The sequence below is a fragment of the Protobothrops mucrosquamatus genome, unplaced genomic scaffold, assembly GCF_001527695.2.
Source record: "Protobothrops mucrosquamatus isolate PMUCROS unplaced genomic scaffold, P.Mucros_1.0 scaffold_90, whole genome shotgun sequence".
NCBI classification, from domain to species: Eukaryota; Metazoa; Chordata; class Lepidosauria; order Squamata; family Viperidae; genus Protobothrops; species Protobothrops mucrosquamatus.
The window spans coordinates 413422-421092 of record NW_015386166.1 but is presented as its reverse complement, the minus strand read 5'-3'; the positions used below and the strand labels follow the sequence as shown (position 1 = coordinate 421092).

Here is a 7671-nt window from a genome sequence, read left to right as displayed (position 1 = left end):
TTTTTCATTTTTCTGTGCTATTTCTTATCATTGTTATTCTTTTATATTTTGAAGTTTGTATTAGCTTTTATCTCTTTAACTGTAATGTTTAATAAAATAATTATATTAAAGGAATACTGAATGGAGTCATAGCTCCACAATCAGAATATCCATATTTTTGTGAAAAGGCGCCCAATCTCTCTTTTGTTGCCTAGTAATCAATAAGTCTTCGTATCAAGAGATTCCTACCGGTAGTAAAGTTTTATTTCCTTTTATCCAAAGACTCTTGCCTATTGATCACTGGGTGTGCCTTTGGCAGTCTTGGGAAGAGTATTTTGTGGTAGCCTGGCCATGGCAGCAAATTGTCACAGAACAAACAACAGGGTCCTGTTGTTCCAACTGATCTATAATTCCACCTCTTGCCTTGAAAAGACCAGACTTCAACTACCACACAGTCAAGTGGACTTTGGGATTCAAATAACATGGTTGTTGAAGAGAAGGTGCTGATTCATAATTGTCCTGGGACAGTTTTGGGGTAAAACTGCCTCCCTCTCCTCTGCTAGTACTGACATAATTAGTAAGTTCAATACAACACTGTATCTTCAATGTATTGTGTAAATCAGCCCACAGTCTAAATTTCTTTTACAGAATGACTTTTGAGAATCTCACTGCAGGGCACAATGGAGCCATCACCTGGACAAACCGTGTGATTGCATTTATGTATTATTTTCCAGGTAGATTGTCATTTCTCGGCAAATTCAGTGGAATAGGGCTACCAGAGCTGAATAGTGGACATCTAGAAGACCACTATGGGGTAGTAAAGAGTTAAACTTTTATGAATCTCTTGATTCTGTGGTAGTTATCTGGATCTCACAGCCCAAGTCTGGTAGCTCCAAGAACCCCTCTTCAAATGAACATAAAGGTGGCACAGTCATGTATCAGCAATCTTTGTTTTGTGCTATTGCCCGTAATGTTGCTTCTCAAACCCCACAAGTGGCAGCCTTAACAATGTGTTTTAGGACATAATACAGTGACTTTAAAAAAAGCCCCAGGTGTGAATCATATTCTATTTTCTTCAGCTATTTAGAAACGTATGCTCTCTTCTGCATTTGGGCTGCTTTGCTTTTCTACTTGTTTTTCTTGTATTGGTTTCAAGTCATTCACAAAACTGATCTGACACACCTTTAGAAATAGGTCACAGGGAAACATGAACTAGATTGCCACCATAATTCGGTATTTGTTTTCTAATCCTTGTTGCAGAGTTGCTTGTACAAACCTCGCAAGTAGAGAGGGTGTGTCCCCCAGAGCACCTTTGAAAGTGATTGATTTTTAATGTGGCAGAAGAAGCAATGAGATGATTTAAGTAATTGAATATAAACTAAATCATGTTTAATTTTTGGCTAGTTTCACCAACTTTTTGGAAAGTGGACCCTGGTATGTCCCTCAAAATCCAAATGTGCATTTCACATAAAAGATTATACACCAGAATTAAAAGTTTAGAAGGCAGTGCAGAACTATGAAAAATATCACTATCTTTATTATTACTCTGTTGGGGGCCATGGTGACATGAGGACTGTTAGTTAGAGATGCCATGGTCTCATAGCTGCTTTTGTTGATCTGTTTACTACAAGTGGTTATTCTGATCATTGCCATTCAGCCATTCATGTAGAAAAGACATGTCACGTGGGACAAAAAGGTGGCATTGCTAAAGGTGGTATATAGTCTACATTTGGTACTGAGACTTTTGGGACAATTTTCTTTTATGTCAGTGCTTGAACACAAGCACTGTTGTTTAATGCCAAATTCCAGCTCTTTATAATCTAGACGAGTTTTCCATATGCACTGAATTACAACAGCCATCTTCATTGTTGTAACTGTTGTAATTCAATGCATATGGAAAACTCTACATTGTAAAAATCTGGAATGTGGCATTAAACAACAATGCCTGTGTTAGAGCATTGACATAAAAGAAGATTCTCCCAAATGTCTCAATAGCAAACATAGCACCTTTAGAAATGCCCCCCCTTTTTCCTGCCTGACATGTCTTTTCTGCATGAATGGCTGAATGGCAAGGATCGGAATAACCTTTCTATTGTAGGAAATAGATCAACAAAAGTAGCTATGGGAGTATGGTCATATAATGTCATATAATGACAGTGTGTTCATGCACATCTGACATTGCAGAGTATCTTTAGATCATTTTAACACATGGGGTGGCTGCTTCTTGAGACAAGCGGTTTCCCTACACAGTGAAGAGAATTATGCTAGATGGTCCTTGTAATCCCTTCTGACTCCATCATTCTATGATTCCATGGGATTGCATACTTTTCCATTGAAGGTTGAAGAGACTATGCCCCAGAAAAACTTTGCATGATGAAAACAGTACTGAAGCAGGTTTTTTCCCTGTTGTACTAGGGCAGGGGTTCCCAACCAGGGGTGCTCGCACACCCTGGGGGTGTGAGATGATATTCCAGGGGGTGCAAAAACTTGGGTTTAGACATTTCAAAATTATAATTTATATGCTATTATTTCGAACTTTTGTAAGGGGTGCGAGAATATATCAAAAGCGTTCTAGGGGTGTGGAATATAGAAAAGATTGGGAACCGCTGTACTAGGGCTTTTATATATATATATGCATTGTCAATTGAAGACATTATATACATTTTTGGAATTTCACCATCCATGACATAAAAGGCCCCAAGCTTTGGGGTTTTCATCTTAATGAAATGAAACTGAATAGCTGCAGTGCCATTGTGACAAGGCTACAAATTAAATCAAGGCACTATAGAGGATACTTTGAACATAATAATTCAATAAAAATAAATGTTAACAATTAAAATAACTAAAAGCTGTTATGACCATCACAACTGCATCAAGAAATCTTGCACAAAGTATTCTTATGGGAGATTAAGATCTTAAGAGTGAGATCCTAAATTTTAGAAGATTTGATGAATTTTAATAAAATTTTAATAAAAAATATACAGGGCAGGAATGTACATTACTTTAAAAGACTCCTGGTCCCTGGATTAAAGCAATGAATCTGGCAATGGAGCATATTTAGAAACAAAAGCTTTCAGCCAGGCTTACAAACTTGAGGGACACAATCTGAACATTTGATTTGCACATTTCAGCACTTATAATACAATAAAATAATAAAAAACAATGTTGTAAACTTGTTAAATGAAATCAAGTTTATTGTGCCAAGTGTATGTGACCTAAGTAAATACACACACACACACAAACATAAACACAAACTTGGAGATGTTATGCTGTAGAACCACCAGAAGGCTCATTCATAATCTTACTGTAGATTTAATTGTAGCAAAATGATGATAAATACCTACTATTGTTGACTTGGGTTGGTGAGGAAAACAATTCCGTTAAAAAAATGAAAAATTTGATAACTACATCAGCATGCAGAAGTAAGAAGATTCAACTATAGGAGCCCAGTCTCCTTTATTTATCACTTTGTGACACTGCTCACTGCTTCTATGTATGGTGAAAATAGGACATGCTCTATTATGTAATTTCACAAGACTGGAGGAAGGTAGTATCCAGTGTTCAGAAACTGCTCCCATAATCATCTCCAAAAACTGCAGCAACCTCCCTCAATCTGATGCCCTCTAGATGTACTATACCAGTGGTTCTCAACCTTTTCTTCACTACAGACCCCTTTAAATACCTTTTGTGGCCACATACCATCAAGACTTAACTCAAGATGTAAATCATAACATTTCTTCAAGCCTTCGCAGAACCCGGGATGACATCACAGCCCTTCAGCGGTCCGTGGACCACAGGTTGAGAACCACTGTACTATACTATTACAGGTTGTTGTTGTTGTTACTACTACTACTACTACTACTACTACTACTACTACTACTATTATTATTATTATTATTATTATTATTATTATTATTATTATTATTATTATTATTAGTGTATGGCATTGTTACAGTAGCCAGGAGACCACAATACTATTGCAGAGTAGTAGTTTGGCTTGCCAATGTACCAGCCCTATTATAGGACACACTTGTGTGCTTCTCAAAGTGCATCATAGGAGGGCAAGCTCGCTTTGTATAAGAGAGAAAGAAGAGTGGCTCTTCCTGCAGCGTCATCCAAGGCCGCCCTCTCGTCCCAGAGCTGCCTCACGAATGGGCGCCGCAACTGGAAAGGTTAGAACCATCAGGAATCTGACTCCTGCACAGAGCACCAGCACATTTCCCCACAGAAGTGGTACCTATTTATCTACTTGCATAGAATATGCTTTCGAACTGATAGGTGGACAGAACTGAGGCGAGTGACAGGAACTCACTCTGCCATGCAGTGCTTGGGCTTGAACGCTGGAGCTGAAACCATCTCCAGCATCATTAAGACACTGAACCATCGTGCTTCCTACTATTACAGGTGTTGTAGTGCAATATATCTGGAGCACTTTTTCTCCATCTTATTCATTTTAAGCAGTGTGGACCAACTCTCAGAATTCCCCAGCAATATAGCTTAAAGATGCCAAGGCTGCAAAACACTGCTGTGAAGGCACCTGGCTCAATTACATTCTTGGGTTCTGTTCAAATTCTGTGATAAACTAAAACTTGGGCAAAGTTAACTTCTTGTTTTAAATACCCATGCTAGCTTTTTTTAAACCTGGTATTTTCTAGACTTGTAATTCCCCATTATTCTAGGTGACACAGGCAAAACCTTTCATGTGTAGACCCTGAGAAGGCAGGACTGTCCCAGATCTGGAGAGGAAATTGAATTTAGCTTTGCAAAGCCCACTATAATACAGCATTAGTTTTATTTCAGCAGGATATCTCTCAGTCAGTATCTTCTTTCCAAATTATAATTGCTAAATTCAGCTTATAAAGTAATTTCTACACCTTCAGTCTCATATAAGTGAATATACAAAAGGGAACAGCTATTTACAAACCTGCAATTCTCTCAATAGTATTTATAAACTATGAAAAATTACTTCAGTTTTTATGATAAAAGGGAATCACATTCCCAATATTAATGCTAAAATATTTCCATTAAATGTTATACATAGGCAACAACAAAAAGATATCCCTAACCCCAAACATATTTACTATTACCATCACAGAAAACATAAATCGATTGCATTAATAATATTACTTTGGGAGGAAGTGTTCTTGAAAAGAAGTGTTGCAGTGCGTGTAGTGAGAAAGAGGATAGCGTAAACATGTGGACTAATTCATGTGTTCATATAGACAGTAATTGCATACATTTGCCACTAGGTGGCTGTCAACTACATGGGTGTTATCAGGATATTTTCTAATTTTCTTTAAGACAAACCTCACTTTTGTCTAATCCTTGGAGTAGCAAGTCTTGTGTAAAAACAGGAATGTGATATGCATCTGATAGTATCACAAAAATTGTTTGCTTCAACCTGGTGTAAAGTATAGCACAATCAAATTGAAGGATGTTAACTCAAACACAGATTTTTGCAAAATCAGGCCTTGGTGGATCATATTTCCAGAACTGACACATTATCTAAAGATGAGATTGGTGCCATAAAACTTTCAATATTTTCTGTGTTAAATTCAAAAGATGACTATGTTAGTTTCAACTTGTTCCAGCTCCGTCCTAGGTGATATCTCCTTCACGTTATGTTGAAGAATTTTATCCATCGGGTGTTGACTCCATGGCCCCAAAGCAGCAGAAAATTATTTTAGGATAAGAATTTTGTGTAAGGCACATGCTGAGGGTGCTTTTAAGTCTGGTTATATCATATATTTGAGTATTAATTACTCCCTATCAAGTATCTCCAGACAAAATTTAGCTGCACCCTGTTACTATGGCTTCTTTCAATAGCTGATGCCACTGAATAGCATGTTTTTATTTTTTCTGTCGTGCTGCACCACCTGCAGAGGAAAGCAAAAGTCCATTTTTAGTGCCACTTTGAGAGCACATCGTTCATTCAGCCATTTTGCATTATCTATAGATTCCATTCAAACTGCAATGTGCTTAGCTTTAACACTATGTCTGCACTGTGTGTCTCTAGTCTAGACCATTCTCTGGGCTCATCAGCTAAGAATTATAATGGTCCCAAAATGTCCAAACTGAAAATAATAACGAAAAAGTGAAGAGATTTAATTTTGAGCTTTGATTCCAAATGAATGTGCTACTGACAGAGGTAGGAATGAAGAGTTTAAGGGGTTTCAATCTAGCCCTTCTGAGCATCTCTTATATCCTTGGAACAAACTCCTGCATGTTTGGCAACACAGGTTCACATCTATCTTACTATTTAGCATTTTACAAACACTTCCAGACAATTTTTCTTTAGGTTTCTTGACCCTTGTTCACCTAGATAAAATTTGATCAATTAAAGAAGTTGATTGCAGTTGGCTGATCAATTAAAGGCCTGACTGCGGTTCAGAAGAGGTACCTATTGATGCTCAGACACCAGAGTCACGACATTGAGGGAGGGCATGGACACACTAGAAGTTGCTTACTCTATAGTCAACCCTTTGAGTTGGCTGTGTGCATGCAGAAAACTGTTCATAGTAAATACAGTTGCTAGATCATCCAGGATCTCCACATGTATTTGGTCCCTCCAGTTGGAGATCCTCTATAAAGTTAAAGAGATGAAGATGTCCCCTGTAATACTGAATACTGTATAGTTCTAAATACTTTTATTAGAAGATACTTTTGTGGAGAGAATGAAAACATCTGAACAGATTGTTGCTGAGTGGGGGAAAGAGGAGGCCTGGTCCCTGGCTTAAAATAATGGACAGTTGTTGGAATCATCACTGAAAAATGCTCCACATAATTTCATTTCTGATAATACACTGTAAGAACAAAAATAGATGAATTGGTAAAACAAGCATGTTGGGTACATAGTAAAGCATTTGAACATCACATATCATTTGATTGGTTTATGTTATGGCTGCTTGCAATCAGAAGACAAAGGAGAAAGTAATGCAATTGCAGGAATGGCCAACTTCTTGTCTGAAAACAAATGGAAACTGAATCTGAGGAATAATTAAGAATTTTTAGGATACTCAGAACATGATCCAGATCCTACAAAAGATATCCCTGTGTTGCTAGGCTGTAACTTGCAAGGGTGACCCCTGCCTTCCATCCATGGGGAGGGAGATCTGCAAAATCCTATAGCCATTTTCTAAGGACCACTGGATTAATATTTGACAGTAGTGCAGAATCATCAGTAAATATTCTGCAACATCAAAGCCATCTTCAACAATGTTCAGCAAAGACAATGGGACTGAAGGATTGTATTAGGACTGGGATCTTTTTTCAAAGCCCTTGACCAGCCTTATTCTGATTCTGTAGTGAAGAAGACCATACCTGAAATTGCATTTTTATAAAATTTCAGAGAATGGAAAATGAGGATCAGACAAAAAGAAGAACGTTTGTTATTACCCCAACATGTCTAACAACATTAAACAAATTAACAAGAGACAATGCTTTCCTCCAAGTAAATGATGTTTGGCTGACACAAAAGACCCAAAGCCTGAAGTCTTGCTGGCGATTCCAGTAGTACAGAGATTGAGCTCAGATAGCAAATCACCCAAAATAAAAAGTATTGTATTAAAAAAAAGAAATAACATAGTACATATAATTAGCTACAAGAAGCATAGCTTTATGTAGTGATGATCAACAATTTCATTAGGTGTGTAAGATCCCAACGCAATGGTTAGTCACATACAGCAGCGTCCC

General features: G+C 37.5%; 1 protein-coding gene across 1 annotated transcript in view; it reads right to left on the bottom strand.

The window, feature by feature from the left end:
- Window positions 1–4460: 4460 nt before the first annotated feature.
- The window catches only part of INF2 (inverted formin, FH2 and WH2 domain containing), a 30530-nt gene continuing 27319 nt past the window's right edge, over window positions 4461–7671 (bottom strand). Inside the window, exon 23 of the mRNA XM_015814623.1 lies at window positions 4461–5855. The gene's annotated coding sequence lies outside the window, so the exon portion shown is untranslated. The remainder of the gene's footprint in view (window positions 5856–7671) is intronic.